The following is a 20,501-nucleotide window of genomic DNA, read 5'->3' as shown; positions in this document are numbered from 1 at the left end:
TGAAATTGCTGCAATGCGAGCTTTTTTCGTGACGTAAATCGTATTTCTATTTAGCTGAAATTTCGTAGATTTGTTTTCAAATTTTTTTTTCAAACATAATGTCATTTCAAAAAAAGCTTGATTAGTAGCTCTAGTAATCTTTTGAATTTAACTTCTCAAGACTAGATCCAAGACGATCTAATACAAAAGTTTCAAATCTATACAAACAGACCAAACCAAAAATAAAACTCAAAATTTGGTGCCTTATGATCATTGTTTTAAAGACAATCTTAGTTTTAAATTTCAAATCTTTGCAGCTTAATTTTGTTAACAATTTTGAAGTAATTTAATTTAGTTTTGCAAGTTATTTAGTACTTTAGTTTATATTTGTGTCAAAAACAAAAGTAAGGTATATCTTTTTAAATATCATTAAACATTAGGTTAATAAGATATTTATTTATATATTCCGTATTGAGTAAACAAATAACTAAATCTACACACAATACTTGCTTTAAAATAAAATAGTTTAATTTAAATCACCAAGACTAAATGTAAATCTCGAGTTAAATCTTCAGAAAAAGTAGTAAAAATAAAACAGATTTAAAAGTGTCAAAGTTATTAATTTTATAAGTGCCAGTAAGTATCTAAAACTTTTAGGTATACTTGAGCTAACTGACAAACAACTATTGAAGTTAATTTTTTTTTATTTTTTTTGGTGTTTCTTTTGTTAACTATAATAAAATGATAAAGCAGTTTTGATAAATATTTTAATTCTCAAGGTTTTAGTTTAAATATATAGTATTTTTTATAGGCTTAAACAAACACAGTTGTTGACAGATTATTAGGTATAGAAGTTGGTCATGATTTGATAACATTACTCATATTTTATACATTCATATATTTGTATACAAATAAGCAACTAAATAATGTTCTAATAAATATAAACCTTGTTTAAACTATTTTTATAATTACCTATATATAGATTAAGTCGGTGCACTTCCTTAGATGAGTAAAGTAAAAATCAAAAAAAAAACTATCTAAACCATTTGTCTAACCTCTGAATTCACAAAACCTATTAACTTGACCTAATTAAGCTTACTACGAGTTCTATGATTTACTTTAAACTAAGTATGTTTGCTTTACGTTCTTTTGTAATAAATTAGCTTATTAGTTACCTGAGTTTAAAGTCTTTTTTGTTTACAAAATTTGTTTAACTAGTAACTTAGAAATGTTAACGACTTAATACAACATCAATTAAAACTTTAAATGAGAATTTAAATGAGTTTCTACATAACAAAGTAAAAAATAACTATTCAACAGCTGTTGAATATTATTAGTATCGTTTTTCATATTATGTAGTACAGCTATACACGGATATAGTAAAACGAAAGTAAGTATACTTCCTTATTTAGAACTTTCTTACTGTTGAAATTAAATAACAAATTTAGTTTCTCAATAATATTGAATCTTACTTGCAATATTCTAAACATTTTTACACTAACAACTCAAGGGTTTCTTAGTTAGCTTTTATCATTAATTAAAACACACTTTCAAAATGATGAATCAAACAACTAAACATATTTCGGTATACAAAAATTTTTATACTACTTTTAATTAATTTTATTTAAGTTTGTTAAAAACTCTTGTTTTTAAATGTACACTTAAAACATTTACTAATGATTTTTTATGTAATTGTTGTCAATAAGCAAGACTCTTTATTTTTTTTTGAGTGTGTTAAGAAATTTTATAATAAAAAAAAAGTATTAGTTGTGTTTATAAAAATAATTTTAAAATTGAAAATTATATTTTTTACACTGTAAGAGAAAAAAGCTTGCTTTTAATAAAAATTTAATTACAATTAAATTAAACTAATTTTTTAAAGATGTATTATTAAAATATTAATTCAGCTTATTGATCTTCATATAAAAATAACGAATATGATTGTAAACATGTTAAATTGTTTAACTGGTTCTCGAAACAGCAGTTCAAAAAACATATATACTTTATTTTTAAACTTATCAAAAATGTTTTAATAGGTCGATTTTCCTTAAAATAGTTCATAGTTATAGTCCACGTAGAAAAATGCAATGTAAGTTTCGAATATTTTAAACAAACTTTCGTATGTATAAAGTGTTTTAGTTATAAGTTTCTATATTTTGAAGTTTAATTTAATACATTTGTATTTTAATGTTCAAATTTATGTAGTTTTAAAATATTTTTTGAGATGTTAAAGCTATTAAAAATATATTAAATATATTAAGAGGAGTTTTATCAAAAACTTAAACAGTTTTGCAAAACTTGCGATTTGTAGTTATATTCAGTAATATTATCATAAAGTTCTAAAAGCGTTTCAAAAAAAAAAAAACATTTCTTTATAATTTTAAAACTAAACTAAATTATTGTTCATAAAGAATAAATAAAACATGATCAAAATTTGTTTGAGGGCTATTCTAACAATAGAGACATAAACAACCCAAAAACTTTTTATTTAATTACTAGTTTTAGTGATACTATAATTTCATGCTAACTATTGGTTTTTTTCTTTTTTGGAAAACTCTTAAAGATTTTAATTTTAGTAAATTAAGTTAAAGGATTAATGACTTATTTGCTGTTTAAAAAATGTCTAAATTAAGTCTTGGAGGCTATAAGTTGTTAAAAGCTTAAATATTTTAAGTTAATTGACCAAACACTTATTTTTATTACTTTTGTCTAGTAAATGGAGTATTTTATTGTCGGCATTATCAAACAATTCAACTTATAAGCTAACTAACTAAAAGCTTAAAAATTTACATTTTCCGAAAACCAATTCGATTATTTATGTAAACATCAGTTGTAGTTAACCTCGCTAAGTAATTTAGTGGTTTTACTTAAAACATGAAACCACTAATGTGGTTAACTTTTTAATTTTAAAGCAATGGACGTTTTAAAACATCATAAATATAACCTTTTATTACACTAAATACTTTAGTTAGAACCAGTTTAGAAATAAATATTCTTAAAAGATGTATAAATTATAAAAAAGTTACCTTAGTAGGAAAAAGTACATTAACTAGTTTGAAAGTTTCAGTAATAAAATTATAATGTTTTGTAGTTTGTTAGTACTGATAAAAAAACTAGAGTTTGCATTTACTATCAAAACATGTTTGAGTAACATATTAATTACTATACATTAGATACCGAATCAAGATTAATCAACAACAATAAAATTGTATATTTGTAATAATAAGAATGATTGTTATTAATCAACTTTTCTCAATGTATAAGTTGATTGAAAATATTATGAGTTACTTTGTTAGGTTTTGAAAAAAAAGTGTTATACGACACTTCAATGTTTTTTAAAAGCTACTTCTAACTTTCTTTTCATTTGAAAAAAAAAACTATTACGAAATATATTTACTTAAGTTACTATTTTCAAGGCTAGTGTTTAAACAAACAAAAATATATGACAAATACTATTTGAACTAATATTTAAATAAGGGCGTCATTTCTTTAAAATCAAACAAACCAAACTGTAGCTGTAGTATAAATGTTGGTTATTTATAGTAACAGGTTTAGAAAAATTTTAAAAGTTATTCAAATACATGTTGTTATTTACAATATTTAATAGCTTCAACTCGTTTAAATTAGAAATACTGATTTTATTATAAACTTTTTTATTTGTAAATAAATGCTTTTTCATTGTTTTTATTTGAAATCATACAGTTATATGTAAATTATAGATTAAATAAATTTATTGAAAAAGGTATATTACTAATAGTTTGAGTGAAAATCAGAAAAAAAAATTGATTGATGCGCTTTTTAAGTTTATTTTCATCTGTGATATTATCGTCTAAAAATTGTAACAAACCTATTATACTAACTTTTTAGCTAACTATAAATAAAACTATAAATAAATAGTACTAATAACTAGGAAAGACACTTGATACCTTTTTCGTTCATTGACTTATAATTCTTGACACGACATTAAACTGTATCTATAGTGTATGACTCGATAACTGAAATGTTTTTTCTTACAAAAGGTATTTTAATTAAACAATTTTGAACTTATTGTTCAGTCGTCAATAAAAAATTCATCATGAACAACAACTTTAAGATTAAGAATATGTGTAGTAAAATGACTTATTTGTTAATTTCCATATAAATACAGAATAGTTCCAAGCATAAATATTGAAGCAATTATTAGCGGACACAACTGTTACTGTTAAAAAACTAGATTCGGAACAAATGTTATGGAACAAAAAATAATACGCTTTTTTTTTTTTTTTAGTTTTTATCACAAAGTTTTAGTTTAGTTTATTTATTAGCTAGTTTGATTTTGAAAATAAATTTAATAATTTTGCGAAAAAAACTTTGATATGAAAATATTTGTGTGAATATATAAATATAACCGAAAATAAATTAAAATAGAAATATATTGTATACTACGATTTTCAAAGTTAAACCAGCTTTAAGTGACCAAGTATCTTTAACCAAATAAGGCCAATAATGTTTTTAGATAATTAATCAAATATTTAAAAATATTTTACCGCGAAATTTTACTTTTTAGCACCAAAGTCGTTTTTGAAATATTTCATAACTTCGACTACAAATAAAATAAAACAAAAAATCTCAATATTTCACATATAACCAAGACATTAGTGAAATACTTAAAAACCTAAAAAAACGGTATGCCTATATTAGTAGATGCAAACATATGTAAACAATTTTACCTGAGTTTATACGCATAATTTTAGCCGCAGGTGACATAGAATATTTGTAATTTTAAAAATAAAAATATAAGGCTTTTATGTATTGTTATGCAAGCTATACAAGGATACTTTAAAGTACGTTATTTATCACTTGACTATATTTGATTTCTAAATGTTTCTAACTATATACATATTGGCTAAAATGTTTAGAATTCCTTGCATGTCCAATTATGGCAAATATCAAATTTAACAAATATCAAATGTAATTTAACGTACAGTATATGTATAGTGTAGGTTTAAGTACAATATGTTAAACGGTATTTTAAGATCAATGAACTTGCTAAAAACTATTCGTTTTAACTTTTTTAGCTTTAAATACTAAGAAAAACCCGTTATGTTTGTTAGCTTTATCTTTAATCTTAACATGCTTTTTATTTAAGAATAATTATCGCAGTTGTTCTGCTTCAAAATGAATTCAAAACAATAAGCTCCTACAAGATTTAGTTTAGTAATAGTTTAGTTTATAATGGGTTAAAGAAACCATCTACTGTTTTTAATGTTAATAAATGTTAGAAATTTAGTTGAAAATTTTTAACAGTAACTTTGTTTTTTTTGGGAAACTTCAAATAATAAAGTTTAACAAACTTTTAATTTACGCTAAAATGTTTCAAGTCAAGAAGATAATGCGTAAATCAAAATGGAATACTAGTTGATGCAAACAAGTTTGACTAGTTATTTAGGTTTTCAAACCTTTTTCTACTACAAAGTACAAAACAATTGTATAAAAATATTTGTAGTAGAAAATTGTTTTAAAACTTAAAAAGTATCAAACTGAAAATCTATAAATATATAAGCAGTTATTAGCGGACATAACAAAATGCTACTCACAGACTCTAACCTTTACAACTGCTAAAATAAAAAGTAATGCCAACGTGATAAACCGAATGTTTAATATATAAAGCCACCGTCTCATTTAAAAATGATGAAAAAATGTCTTGCATTGTCTCTTTACGCAGATCTTTCAAGAACAGAACACAAGTCTTTTCCCTTAGGCTTACAAAAAGAAACCTAGTAACTAATTCCAACTAGCTAAATATTTATTGAACTTTTATGAAAACAAATTTAAATACACACACAATTGAGAATATTTAAAATACTAAAAATTAAATTTAATCCAATTTCGTGTGCACTTTATGCATTTTAAAAGTACTAAATATAGCTACTGCTAATAAGAGACAAATCCTAAAAACAATAAAAAGTTCGTCACACAGTGTTTACACTACCCTAAAAAATATTTTTAGTATATTTAAATGTTTGTTTTTTAATTATCAACAATACATCACTTTTTCAAGTGACATTTAAGCTTAATTCCATACAGAGATGAAAATTTTGCATCATTGCTTGCATTATTACGTCATAGTAGCTTGTATTTAGATAAACTCATATTGTAGATGTATCAACAGGCCTGGTGGCGCAACGGTAGCGCGTCTGACTCCAGATCAGAAGGTTGCGTGTTCAAATCACGTCCGGGTCACGTATTGTTTAATTTAGTTATTTGTTTTCGTAATTTATAAGCACTCTTCATTTAAAAACTTTTTACTTTCGTTAATTACGGTTGTGAATACTTTGAAAATTTTATGTTATTATTACTACTATTTTATTTATATCAAAAGTGACAAGTAAGACTTAAACTTGCTTTGTTTTTTATTACATAAAATTAAAAACTTGAAAAGTAAAAAAATGTGTGTTTTAATGCTTTTTGTTATTGAGTCAAGTAAAACTTTTAAAATTAAATAGGACTTAGCTTGTCTGTTAAGGCAAGGCAACACTACAAAAAAAACTTTTTTGCTTTCTTATCTTTAAAGAATTAGATCACAAATAATTATAGTTGTTTCACAAATAGTAAAATGTAGATTGTTGTTTAATACAAACGTTTCGTTATTTTATCCCGAAGAAAAAAATAAAATCAATGAAAAAAAATTTGAATATAGTTTTTCATCAGAAATTTAAATTTTTATATCTTTTACAACTATGAAACTCTGAAACGTTTCTAGTAAAAAGGACGAAAAGATTTCATTAATTTTCTATCAAAAGCTTTAAACAACTTTTGAGATCAAACACTTAAAAATGAATAAAAATAATAAGTTTCTTAAACTGTTAATATAATTCATGAATTAGCAATTTAATTTAGTAAGCTAAATTCCTTAAAAATCGAGTCATTAAAATGTATATGAAACAATATCTTTTAATGCTAAGAAATAATACATAAAGTAAATAGTTAAATTGTGTCTATATTATATGTATCTTATTAAAGCGTACCTGATTAGTATAAGTGTGTAAAAATAATTAATATGTTGCAAAAAATGTATTAAGAATTTCTATTTTTGCTTTAACTATTTTGTGTATCAGCACTTTATATTTTTATTGCATCATAAGCTTACAGTATGAAATTATTTATTGTAAAACCGAGTATTTGAAATATTTATGTTTCGTACATTTGTTTATTTATAAAGTGTTATACTAATTTACAATTTCGGTAGTGGTTTTAGTATTTATAACTTGATACTAAATAATAATTTTTATATATTATATAAAACTAAAACCACAAAGTTTATCTAGATGTAATTTTTAACTTAATATGTTTTTTATTTTTGGTAGACTTTTTAAAGTTTTTGACATATATTTTATAAAAATTCAAATGATTTTAAAGTATTAGCCAATGATTATATATCAAGAGCGTTCTGTCAACGAGTATAAATAAAACAATATTATTATTTTATTAAACGACAAATAAAAAGACGTTTAAAACATTGAGTTCTAAGACCTGGTATACAATTCTTTTTTAGCTTATCGAGTTATACACTACTTGCGTACATTTTAACGTTATGTCTAGGTCTAAAACAAGACGAACAAAACAGAAAATAAATTTCAAAAGTATTTTCTAAAACTTGTATTGTTATATTATCCACTTTAGTCTCTATAGATACCATAATTAATTTTTCTACAACTAGTTTAGTTAACTCAATTAAGAAAATTTAAAAATTAGAAATAAATTTGAAGTAAAAATATTTTGTGAACATATAAAAATTACCCAGAATAAACAGAAATTATAAATATTGTAAAATTTTAAAAAGGCAACGAATTTCAAAGTAAAAATATTTTTAAATGAAGTCAATCGTTTTTATAACCAAATAAGGTTTAAAAATTTTAATTTATAAAAAGTATTAGTTTCTCTTGATTATTACGTATTGTCTTAACAAGTGAGTTTATGTGGCGATTTTATATTTTTATCTAATGTAAAAGAGTAAATGTAATTATAAGTTCTAAGTTGTTGACAACAACACATGAAAAGTTTGAACTTTTATTTTTGCATACTAAATATGGTATTGATATGACGAGAATGTAGAGCAGACTTTATTTGTAGACAAGAATCATAAAGAAAAAGTACTTTTAACATGAATTTTATTTTTACAAACTTTTAATTTTACAATTAGTCACGTGCAGGGCTATAAAAATATCAAAAAAATGTAAATACTTTACATATTATGTATGGTATTAATGTGCCGAGAATGTAAACAGGCTTTATTTGTAGATAATAAATGAAGCACTAAAAACAATTTCACCGTTATCACATGAAATCATACTTTTGAGAACTTATGTTGTTTGTGAAATATTTTGAAAATGTTATGTGAACAGCTGCATAAAAACCAAAACATAAAAATCTCAATGTTTAACATATAAAAAAAACACAGTTGAAATACTTAAAAAACATGCAATTAACACAAGTCTATATTAGTTAATGATGTAAGCATACACACGTTAACAATATCTTTTATTTGCATACTATTTGCTGCGGGTGAAATAAGTTATTTAGTTTTCGCAAAAATGTATGTCTTTTGTATTGTTATACAAGTTAAACAAATATACTTTTACGTTATTATGTATGACTTGGTCTTATTTTACTTCTAAATTTTGTTTAGCTGTATACACATTGGCTAAACTTTTTAAAGTTCTTGCATGTCCAATTATGGTATTAATAATGTTGTATTCTTTGTGAAAATTATCTTTCGCGCTGATTGTTACAGATTTATTATGTTAGAAACTTACTTAAATTTTCACTGGTATACTATATATGGTATTGATATGACGGGAATGTGAAACAAGTTTTATTTGTAGAAAAAAATCACACAGAAAAGTACTTTTATCATGGTACTATAAAATTTTACTTTCGAGAACCCATCTGGTTTGTGAAATATTTTAAAACATCATGTGAAAGACTAAAAAGAAAAAAAAAAGTATCAGTGTTTTAAATTTTACAGAGACATAGGTATAATATTTTAAATCATACAAGCATCATATGTCTATATTAGTTTATGATGTATAACATACATAAAAAACATCTTTTCCATGAGTTTATACGCATAATATTAGCCGCAGGTGACATAAGTTATTTTGTTTTAAGAAGATAAATATGTATTTTGTTGTTGTTGTACAAATTATACAAATATAGTTTTACATATATTATTTACCAAGCGGCTGTATATAAGTTCTAGGGTTCAACTAATTAAATACATATCGGTTTAATTGAGATTTTTGCATAAACTGCTTAAAGTTCCTTCTATGTCCAATTATTATATTGTAATGTTTTATTGTAAAAGTTATCTTTTGCGTAGGTTGTCACATTTTCATTATGTTAGTAGCCTATTCAGTGCATTTTTACTTTTTTTTTTTATGTTACAAAAAAGTTTGTAAACATATTGTAAGAAAATTACATGTCAATTCTAAACACGTAGTATTTTTGTTTTGATATCGTTACAAAATACTTTTGTTTTGCCAATATAAATAAATGGAAAATATTTTTAATAGTTTACTTTTTTTTCATTGTTAGTGTTTAAGAAGAAACTTATTAAACCCTTCTGTTTTAACATTTAAACAAATTCTCAAAACCGCATTTCAAGTAAAACAAATACGATTTCACTTAAGTAAACACAATCTGTTTTTGTTATTAGTTAGTATAACATGAATGAGAAATGATGCACAAAAATTTGAATTGATTGTGATAGCTGAAATGCTTTATACAAAACAAGAGTGGGTATTTTAAATTTGTGAAATTTTTAGATTACTTAATTTGTTTTATAACAATTTATTTGCTTATTTTGTCTCATTTATTTTAAAATCACTTTAAATAGTACACTAAGACATTGTTTTCATCTTTTGTATGAGAAAATAAGCAAGCAACATATTTTGATAAAAGAAAATTTTTGAAAAGCAAACTAGTTTATGACTGAAGTCTTAATTCTACTTTAGTATATTTTAGTTAGTTTTTAAAACTAAGGATACTTTTTACTGATACTTGACTATTTACACAACAAATACTAGGTTTTAGATTTTCATTTTTTAAATGTTTCGCATCTTTTTAACTATAAAAATGAAACATAAAAATAGCAATTTACTCCTTACTTTTTTTCTCTTAAAAAGAAAAAAAACTTGTTGTAATATTTATAATACTTAAAATATCTACTTAAAAATTTCAAGTTTATTTTCTATTCATTAGCTAAAAGCACTTCGCTTAAATAAATATGCGTATTATAAAATTTTATAGCTTTGTATAGTAAGACTTTGCAAAAGTATTTGAAAAAAAAAAAGCAAACTATACAATTGTGAAACTAATTAGGCTGTTTTAGAGGAAATATATGTTTAAGAATAATACTGATTTTATTTTTCTATTAGATTAAAACTTTTGACAGTGATTTATTGAACAAAAACGAAAAATTTCTAAACATTTTTTAGTTCAACGACCTGGATATACAAAAATACTTTTCAGTCATCGAGTTTCATACCCAACTTAATCAAAATTGCTAGTTTAAACAAAAACAAGTTTATGCCGTATGTCGTTTGAATAAATATTTAAGTATGTTAAATAAGCAACTTGTTTTTATAAAAACGTATGTGGTATTGCTATGCTATATGTAGCTATGTTTAGTAACAATGAAACAGCTTAGAAGTTAAGAAGTAACATTTGAGTTAAAAGTTAAAGTGTTAACCTATATTGTGCGTCTAAACTCTAGTAGATCATAAACTAATAACTATTTAAAATAACATATCTAGTTATAATAAAAAAGCTTTTGATTACGAATACAACGGTAGTACTTTAGGTTTTAAAATCGGATATATATGAAACTCGCACAATATATACATAAAATTATTTATGTTTTAGTTTTACTGTAACTGTTTGAGATAAAAATATCACACGAGTACATTTTTTTAATCAAGATTGAACAATTTACATATTAATCATAGATACATTTAGATACACGTTACTTACACTTGTTAATATTAATCTGTTTACCAGTTTTGCACTTTTTTGTGTTTATGTATGAATTGAATTTTTTCCTTTTTACAAAAAAATCATGTTATATGGTTAGTTTATAAGAAATAGTCTTTTTGGAAATTACTCGCTGAAATCACTACATAAGTGAAGTAAAATATTAAAAATAATAAAGTATTAGTATAGTTAATAGTACTAAGAAAAATTTTAATTTTTTAAATTGTTTTTCTTATAACAATTATTTTTTATTTAACTCTGTTAAACAGGTATTTTATCTATTCTAGTATAAAACAAGTGTTATAAGTTTTAAAAACTACAATAAGTCAGTCTTGTTTAGTATTGAAGTAAAGTTATTAGAAAAAAAGACATCTTCAAAAGCAACAAAAATTAAAAAAAAACATATGTTATATTTGAAAATTTAGAAATATTAAGAGATATAGGGTATTGATTATTTATAACTAATCTAAAACCAAATATTATACTCGTTTTAAATAAACTAAAACATTTTAGCTAAACGTTTTCTATCATAATGTTAAATAAAGCAAATGATTATTTAGATAGTTCATATACTTGTTCTACCTGATTCACTTTATACTTTTGTTTACTAATTTTTGTTATTAAGGCGACGTTTGAAGTCATTATGGGAGTTGAAGTCATTAGGGAGTTAAAGAAAAGTAAAGTGTGCTAAGTTTTATATTTTTTAAATGAATATCATAAAAACTGTATGCTAAATTTTTGTTTGCAAGTGTAGAGTGTTATGTGTTATTTTACACCGTGATTACATCGTTAAAAAATATGGTATACTATGTAGCATATGTACAACAATAAAATATTTTAATTCTCTAAAAACAACTTAAACAAAATCTCTAATCATATGTATGTTATTATAAACTTTGGTCAAGTTTAATAGTTTTGTTTAAGTAACTTATACAAGTGAGTGATAGAAAAGACAACATTTAGTTTAAAAACTATTCTAAATTATATTAGTAAGCGAACAAATTTCACATTTACTGAAACGAAAATCGGAAATGCTTATATTGTGAAGTCACTTGAAAGTTTTATGACGTAACTTAAGTAGTATGAACTTGAACATTAGTGTTTTACCAAAAAATAAACAAAATAAATGTTTTATTGGATTAAATAAATAGCGAATCTATCAATGTTTATAGTTTAGTTCTTTTAAAGGTTAAACAATTCAAATAATTTAGTGTTTTGCAGTAAATTAATCGGTTAAAATCAAAGTCACTTAACACTTTCAGGGACACTGGCGCATGCGTGCCACCCAAAAAAAGATAAAAAAAAAGAATGTTATATCTTTATCCTTCATTGTTTTTTTTTTGTTTAACTTGCCTTTTTTCAACTATATTTATCTAGTATTTGAAATATTAATAAACGTTATTTTGAATACCAATGAGTGACAAGTTGGGGAATTTACCCAATATACTGATTCGTAGGGCAAGCGAAAGTGAACACCGATGTTGATGAAAATTCCATAAGGAAAAATTTTATAGCTTCATTAACTTCATAAGTATTTAGACTCAAAACAAACGCAACTAATTAGTGCACCGCAGTAGTATAACCTTATAACATATTTTTCTACAAAAAGTTTAAAAAAGTACGCTATGCTTAAAGTAAAATTAAACAATTTTACAATTTTTTTTTTCATGCTACAATAAATGTTAAGACTACTGCTAGTTTTCTGATCTTTGTCTTTATAAACATACAAGAAAAAGCGTGATTTTTATTTCAAACAAATACATTTAAATGATTTAAACTTAAAAAGTATACTTTCAACTATTTTCCAAAGTTGTAATAAATTGTATTAACAGTTATAAAGTCGGTCTATTTTAACTTATGTGTAACTTTATTTAAATAATGTGCAATGAGGTGTTGTTATCACTGTTGTATTGTATATTAAAGATATTGATATTTTTTCGTAAATAAAACAGATACTTTCGTTTTAAAGAATATATTTATTTTTAAAGATATAAATTTACTGTAAGTAGTAAAAAAAAAGTTATTTAGTAAGATTACATTTGTGCAAGCATAAGTAACTCTAGTGAAATTTATACTTTTTTTAATAGTTTAGTTTTGTAATGTATAAGTATTTTTTAAAACAATTATTTCGAACTTATTTTAATTAATGATTTTATTTCAAATATATTACTTAAAAAAATGTTTTTATAGCTAATTACAAAAGTTTTAATTTAGAGGAGTTTTTGAGAAAATAATTTGCGCAACCCTTGACCAAAGTACCACGCTACGCCACTGCTTAACTTTATTTTTTTGCAAGTCTTTATAATCGATAAAAGTTCAATTTAAATACATAGACTTTATGTTTAAAAATAAAACTTGATGAAGTTATAAAACAGCTAAATATATAACTGTTTTGGTAAACGCTTAGTAGGTTAAAATATAACAAGCTACTTTTTCATTTTTAACTTTTGGTCTATAAGTTATTATTTGTTTTTTTGTGCGAAACAAAACCGTATGACAAAACTTTTACAGATAATATTCACGCTTATTAATCGTTAAAAAAAAAACACTTTATAAAGTAGCAGCCATCGAATTCGTGACTTGATGACGAGTTTTTATAAAATATAGAATTTAAAAAGTAAAATTTGCTGCAATGAAAGACTTGAAAATGCAGCAATGCGAATATTTATGGTGACGTAAATCATAATTGCTGTTTAGCTGAAATTTCGTAGATTTATTTTCAATATTTTCAAAAATTTCTTATCAAAACGTAGTGTCATTTCAAAAAAACCTTGCTTAGTTGCTCTAGTAATATTTTGAATTTAACTTGTCAAAACTAGAGTGCAAAAGTTATATTAGTTTAAATGACAAAATATAAAATAAAACTTTAAACTTTGATGCTTAATGATTATTGATTTATAGACAATCTTGGTTTTAAATTTAAAATCTATTCAGCTTAATTTTATTGACAATTTCAAAGTAATTTAATTTAGCTTTGTAAGTTGTTTAGTACTTTAATTTAACTTTTATGTTAAAAACAAAAACAAGGTTTTTCTTTTTATAATCACTATAAAAGCATTAAATATAAGGTTAATAAACTAGTTTTTATAGATTACGTATAGAGAATCAAACAGCCAAAAAAAATAAGTCTACATATAATATTCGCTTTAAAATAATAAAGTTTAGTTTATATCATCAAAACTAAATGTAAATCTCGAATTAAATGACCAGAAAAAGCAGTAAAAATAAAACAGGTTTAAAAGTGTAAAAGTTATTTATTTTATTAGTACCAGTAAGCATTTGAAGTTCTACGTATATTTTAGCTATTGACTAACAACTGTTAAGGTTAAATAACTTTTAATTTATTTGGTATTTGTTTTTTTAACAGTATTCAAATGATGAAGCAGTTTTATTAAATATTTTAATTCTTAAGGTGTCAGTTAAAATATAAAGCATTTTTTATAGGCGTTATTTAAATAAACACACAAACAAACATTGTTGACAGATTATTAGGTATAGAAGTTGGTCACGATTTGATAACATTACTCATACTTTATACATTTATATATTTGTATACAAATAAGCAACTAAATAATGTTCTAATAGAAATAAAAGTTGCTTAAATTATTATTATATTTACAAAGATATTTAGTTTGATGTTGGTGCATAGTAAATTATTAGACGAATAAAGTAAATACTAAATAATGCAAACTAAAACTCAAAATTCACAAAAAGTATTAACTTGACCTAATTAAGTTTACTACGAGTTCGATGATTTACTTTAAACTGAGTATATTTGATTTTTGTTCTTTTGTAGTAAATTAGCCTATTAGTTGCCTGAGTTTAAAGTCTTTTTTGTTTAACAAAGTTGTTTAACTAGTAACTTAGAAATGTTAACGACTTAATACAACAACGTAAAAAACAACTTATAACTAACACTAATTGACTAAATAGTTTAAAAGGGTTTTATAAGTTACAAAACAAACAAGGGCAAAAATAAAACGTAGTTATCAATATCTAAAAACTTTAATTTAAATTTGTACACAATTTGGTTATAACTTCAGTCATTATTGAGAAAAATTCGTATAAAAAATTCACTTTAGCCTATTTAATTGTCATGACAAGTAAATTTTGTTTAAACTTATCTGCTTAATCATGTTAGTCGTTACATGTATCAAAACTTAAGCAGCGTAAAGTAGTAATCAAGAAAATTTTGTCTTTTAAAATATATAAGTCAGATAAAGAGAACATTGATTTAAAAATTTACTAATGTAAAATAATTGAAATTTCATAAAAACATTATATAACTTTTATCATTTTTAATAGTTATACTACATGTAAAAAGTATACTATAGAACATTAGTATAAAATAACTTTAACAAATATTTTAGAATAAAATTCCCATTCAAAGTATGTTATTTTTTTTTAATGATAAATTATCAATAACAAATAGCTTACAACACTGTTTAAATTTTTTACCTTAAAATAAAAGGCTTTTATAAAGTTATATCAATAGTTATGTTTGAAATTTATAAGCACTAATACAATTTGTGTGTAAAATTATTTTTTTTTGTATTCTTTAAACTTCTGATAACAAATCTACACAAAACACAATTTTAACTTCAAATGCAGCAATTTTCAATCGTTTAAGAAAAAAATCTTATAAATACCTAATAAGGAATACTTTATTCTATGTCGTTTACTGTTGTTGTAAAACCAACTTTTTTTACAGTGAAAACCACACTAAATTTAAAACACCTTATTAAGAAGATATTCTTGTAAAAGTGATACAAAATTTTATTTGTTGTTGTTATAAAAATATTTCAAAATAAACTTTAAATACATTTTTAAAACAACATAGCAACAAAAGAATTTCGACGCCAAAAATAACCACAAAAGCATTTTTTATTTTTTGACATGTTTAAAATTTTTGTTATCTGAAACGTCACTTTAATTTTGATTTTCTGTTTACCTTGTTTTTGTTTACATCATGTTTTGAACCAGTTTTCAATCTTGTTCAATTTTCAGTTTCTCTTTGCTACAGTTAGTTTAACAAATATAATTTTATCATATATTTTGTGAATATGTTTACATTGTTACATTGATGTAAGAAGTATTTACATAAAAAAAAAACAAAGTAAATAAGTGTATTCGATGTTTTTACATGGCTTTATTATTAATTAAATCAGTTTCTGTAAAATAAAACTTGACTTTAGACTATCATGAAATATTTAAATCATACCTAATTAGAATTTAAGTGTTGTATTTGATATTTTTACATTGTTTAAGCTATGTTTGTCTAAGTACAAGAACTTTTTCTGAGCAATATGATTAAATTTAAAATAAAATTAAGCTTTAAAAAATCAAGACATTGCAAACAGTGTTAAAATCAACAGCGGTGCAAAAATATTCTCGAACATATTAAACACCATGTAAATTTTTATGGTCAATATTTAATTTTGTGTAAAATCATTAAAAGCAGGAAAATAAAACTTTTAGCTGTTTTCCTAACATATAAACTTCATTCGTGTTTACTTACTAAACATTATAAGGATAAAATATTTTACTTTTCAATTTTTTGTTGTTATGTAATGTATTTTTTATAAAGCTTAGTAAAATAAAACAAAAAAAAAAGTTATTTTTTAAAATCAAGTAAAAAAACGTGAAAATATAAACACTGGTAGAAAATATTTGTAACTTAATATCAAAAAATATTAAGCAAAATACTTATTGTTTTAACGTTTACCATATGTGGACTTTTTGTTCAACTGTTAGAAGAAAACAACTTTCAAATGCATAAATCATTATTTAAACATTAGTTTAATTATGTAAGTTGTTTTTAACTAATTGGTAAAACAGCTAGAATTCAAAAAGTAAACAAACTTATTGAGAAATCTTTTCTAAAACGCTTTTGTTTTATTACAAGCTAACCATAGTTTATTAATAATAACATTTTTATGTTTTGAAAAGTCCTACAAAATTGTGTTTTGTTTTGTTTTAATCTAAGTTTTTAGTATTAAAACAAAGTGATAGAAATGTAAAAATTTTTTAATGACAATAGTTTTTAAGCTCATAAAATAAAACAAGTTTCAGACGTAATTTAACGTGTAGGTATTAATAGTGTAAAATTAAAGCTTATTATGTCATTTAAAATTTAGAGTGCGTTAAAGTAAATAAAAATATGTCTTAAACTTTATTAGGTGTTTTTTAATGAAAAGAATCTACAAAAATAAAAATGTTAATTTATCGTTTAACGTAAAAATCCGTATCATTATTAATGTTTTAGTAAAATTCTATGTTCAAGTTGTACAAGTTTAATAAATAAATTAAAGTTTTCAGTACAAAATAAATACATTGTCTTCGTTAAAACTACTTTTTATAATTTTTTGAGCTTTAAGTTGAATATATTTCTCCAAAACAAAAGCTTTTAACTACTTTATGTTTTAAAAGCTTTGAAGCTTTGCTAGTTGTAAAGGTTGTAAAGATAAGGTAAAACAAATACACAAACGTTAAAAGCTTTCAAGCAATAAACTTTTGCTTTTATCTTTATCCCGTATCTTGAAAACATTCCTTTTCTATAAGTATGTACTTTTGCGATAAAGACTAGAGATATTACACCTTGTATCTGTAAAAATAATAGACTTTATTAATTTGGCATATAAAAAGTTATACGATAAACAAAGCACATGTTACGTTTAATGAATAAAAATAATATACATTATCTGTTAACAGTAAACGATTACTGTTTTTTATCTTAACGTTTGTTAAAATTTTAGGTTAAATTCTTTAAATATAACTTTTTTTAATTAAGAAGTTTAAACTAGTAAAGCGCAAAAATTCTTTTAATTTATTTGAAGTATTCCAAGGCCAAACAGATAAAGCACAGATAAAATAAAAAGAGTTCTAATTATTTGTGCTTTAAAACTTTTTATACTACAAAACACACAGCATTTCTAAAACAGTGTTTTATTCTATTAAATTTAAAAATATATATAAAGTTAAAAGTTTTGAAACATATTAAGTTTCAAGAACGGAAAAAGTTCCTAGGCTTTCAAATAATATTGTATTAAAAGCTTTAAGTATAAAGCAGCGAGTAATAAATCAAAATTCCCTCTATACTGATTTCTAATTCAATTTCAATACAACTTTTGATAAATTGCTAAAGTTTAGCTCACTTTTAATTCGAAATATTTCTCTCTTCTTTTAAAAGATTTCCGATGTTCTGAAAAGCACTTAAACTTTCAAGTCGTACTTTATTTTACTTAAATTATACTTCTCAACTTTCAAAGCTTTATATTTTAGGTAGAAAGAAAGTTCTCAGGGCGAAATTCTTATATTTACTTGTACTTATACGGCTTAAAGGATAAAGCAGACAAAATCAAAAACCCGATTGTATTGACTTCCTTTGCAAGTGCAATACAACTTTGATTAATTGCTCTCTTTTTAACTTTCATGCGGTTTTCTGCAACCTTTTGAAGACACGCAAGAATAATTTAGAAGTTGAAGCAGGTTTTATATGATCTTTGATGTTAAATTGTTTGATTGCAATTACATCTATTTGTCTTATGTTTGGAAATTTGTTTTAAAACACGCTTTATAATGGGGTTATTGAAATAAACATTTGTAGTTGAATTGTTGTAGTCTGTCAAAATTAATTGACTTATAGTTCCGCTAACTTTTATCCAAAGTTTGTTCTACACATCAATTCTAACCACAATAACATCAAAACAGTATTTTTTTCTAATCATGCGTAGTTAAAGTTTTATATGTTATTTAATAAGTTAAAAGCATTAATAATCCTTTTTTTAGTGATGTCCACAAAAAACTAATTATAAAACATTGAAATATAGATATGTTTTATTGTTTGAAAAAAAAGAAAAGAGTTTTTCACTTTTAGAAAATTTTTCACTTATCTTTAAAAAAAAACATATTTTTGCATGGCAATACGTCATAATACTTCTAACTTGCTCTGATATGATTTCACATGAAAAAACGAAAAAAGTGTTTTACTGCTAATTAAAAAATAAAATCGATGCTAAGTTTTATAAGTAGCCAAAATTCATTAAACTAATTAAATTTTAATGTAAAGGTTTGAAAAGCTATGAAACTGAAAAAGACATGCGCAAAATTAAACTATAAGTCTGTTACAGCTTTAAAGTTTAATAAATTTAAATCTTTTTCATTATTCAACTAAAGACAAACTAAATATATAAACCACACGGCTTTTTCTTCAAAATACTGCTTATCTATTTTTAAACAAGCTATTGAATAAATCTTATTTAAATACTGCGTACACAAGTATTGTATATCATGAAATATAGTTTAAGTTAAAAGATTAGTTTCACATGATAAAATTTATATCGAAAGTCTTGTTTAGTTCTAAATAAAACTTTAATATCAAGCCTTAAAGTTAAGTAGATGTAACAAAAGCAAAAAGATCCATAGCCGAAGACAATATAAACTTAACATAAAACTGCTTATTAGTATTTGGATTATTAGTTCTACACATCAATTCTAACCACAATAACATCAAAACAGTATTTTTTTCTAATCATGCGTAGTTAAAGTTTTATATGTTATTTAATAAGTTAAAAGCATTAATAATCCTTTTTTTAGTGATGTCCACAAAAAACTAATTATAAAACATTGAAATATAGATATGTTTTATTGTTTGAAAAAAAAGAAAAGAGTTTTTCACTTTTAGAAAATTTTTCACTTATCTTGAAAAAAAAACATATTTTTGCATGGCAATACGTCATAATACTTCTAACTTGCTCTGATATGATTTCACATGAAAAAACGAAAAAAGTGTTTTACTGCTAATTAAAAAATAAAATCGATGCTAAGTTTTATAAGTAGCCAAAATTCATTAAACTAATTAAATTTTAATGTAAAGGTTTGAAAAGCTATGAAACTGAAAAAGACATGCGCAAAATTAAACTATAAGTCTGTTACAGCTTTAAAGTTTAATAAATTTAAATCTTTTTCATTATTCAACTAAAGACAAACTAAATATATAAACCACACGGCTTTTTCTTCAAAATACTGCTTATCTATTTTTAAACAAGCTATTGAATAAATCTTATTTAAATACTGCGTACACAAGTATTGTATATCATGAAATATAGTTTAAGTTAAAAGATTAGTTTCACATGATAAAATTTATATCGAAAGTCTTGTTTAGTTCTAAATAAAACTTTAATATCAAGCCTTAAAGTTAAGTAGATGTAACAAAAGCAAAAAGATCCATAGCCGAAGACAATATAAACTTAACATAAAACTGCTTATTAGTATTTGGATTATTAGTTCTACACATCAATTCTAACCACAATAACATCAAAACAGTATTTTTTTCTAATCATGCGTAGTTAAAGTTTTATATGTTATTTAATAAGTTAAAAGCATTAATAATCCTTTTTTTAGTGATGTCCACAAAAAACTAATTATAAAACATTAAAATCTAGTTATGTTTTATTGTTTGAAAAAAAGATCTTAAAGTGCAACCAACTATTTCAAAGAATTCTTCGCTT

At 23.3% G+C, this 20,501-nt stretch overlaps 1 non-coding gene across 1 annotated transcript; it reads left to right on the top strand.

Annotated features, from left to right (window-relative positions):
* The first annotated feature begins 6,129 nt into the window (after positions 1-6,129).
* On the top strand, positions 6,130-6,201 carry Trnaw-cca (transfer RNA tryptophan (anticodon CCA)). Its single transcript has one exon. It is a non-coding gene; the product is annotated as a tRNA-Trp (tRNA).
* Positions 6,202-20,501: the final 14,300 nt, after the last annotated feature.

The sequence above is a fragment of the Thalia democratica genome, chromosome 6, assembly GCF_965202585.1.
Source record: "Thalia democratica chromosome 6, ktThaDemo2.hap1.1, whole genome shotgun sequence".
In the NCBI taxonomy this organism is placed as follows: domain Eukaryota; kingdom Metazoa; phylum Chordata; class Thaliacea; order Salpida; family Salpidae; genus Thalia; species Thalia democratica.
This window is presented reverse-complemented; position numbering and strand designations above follow the sequence as displayed.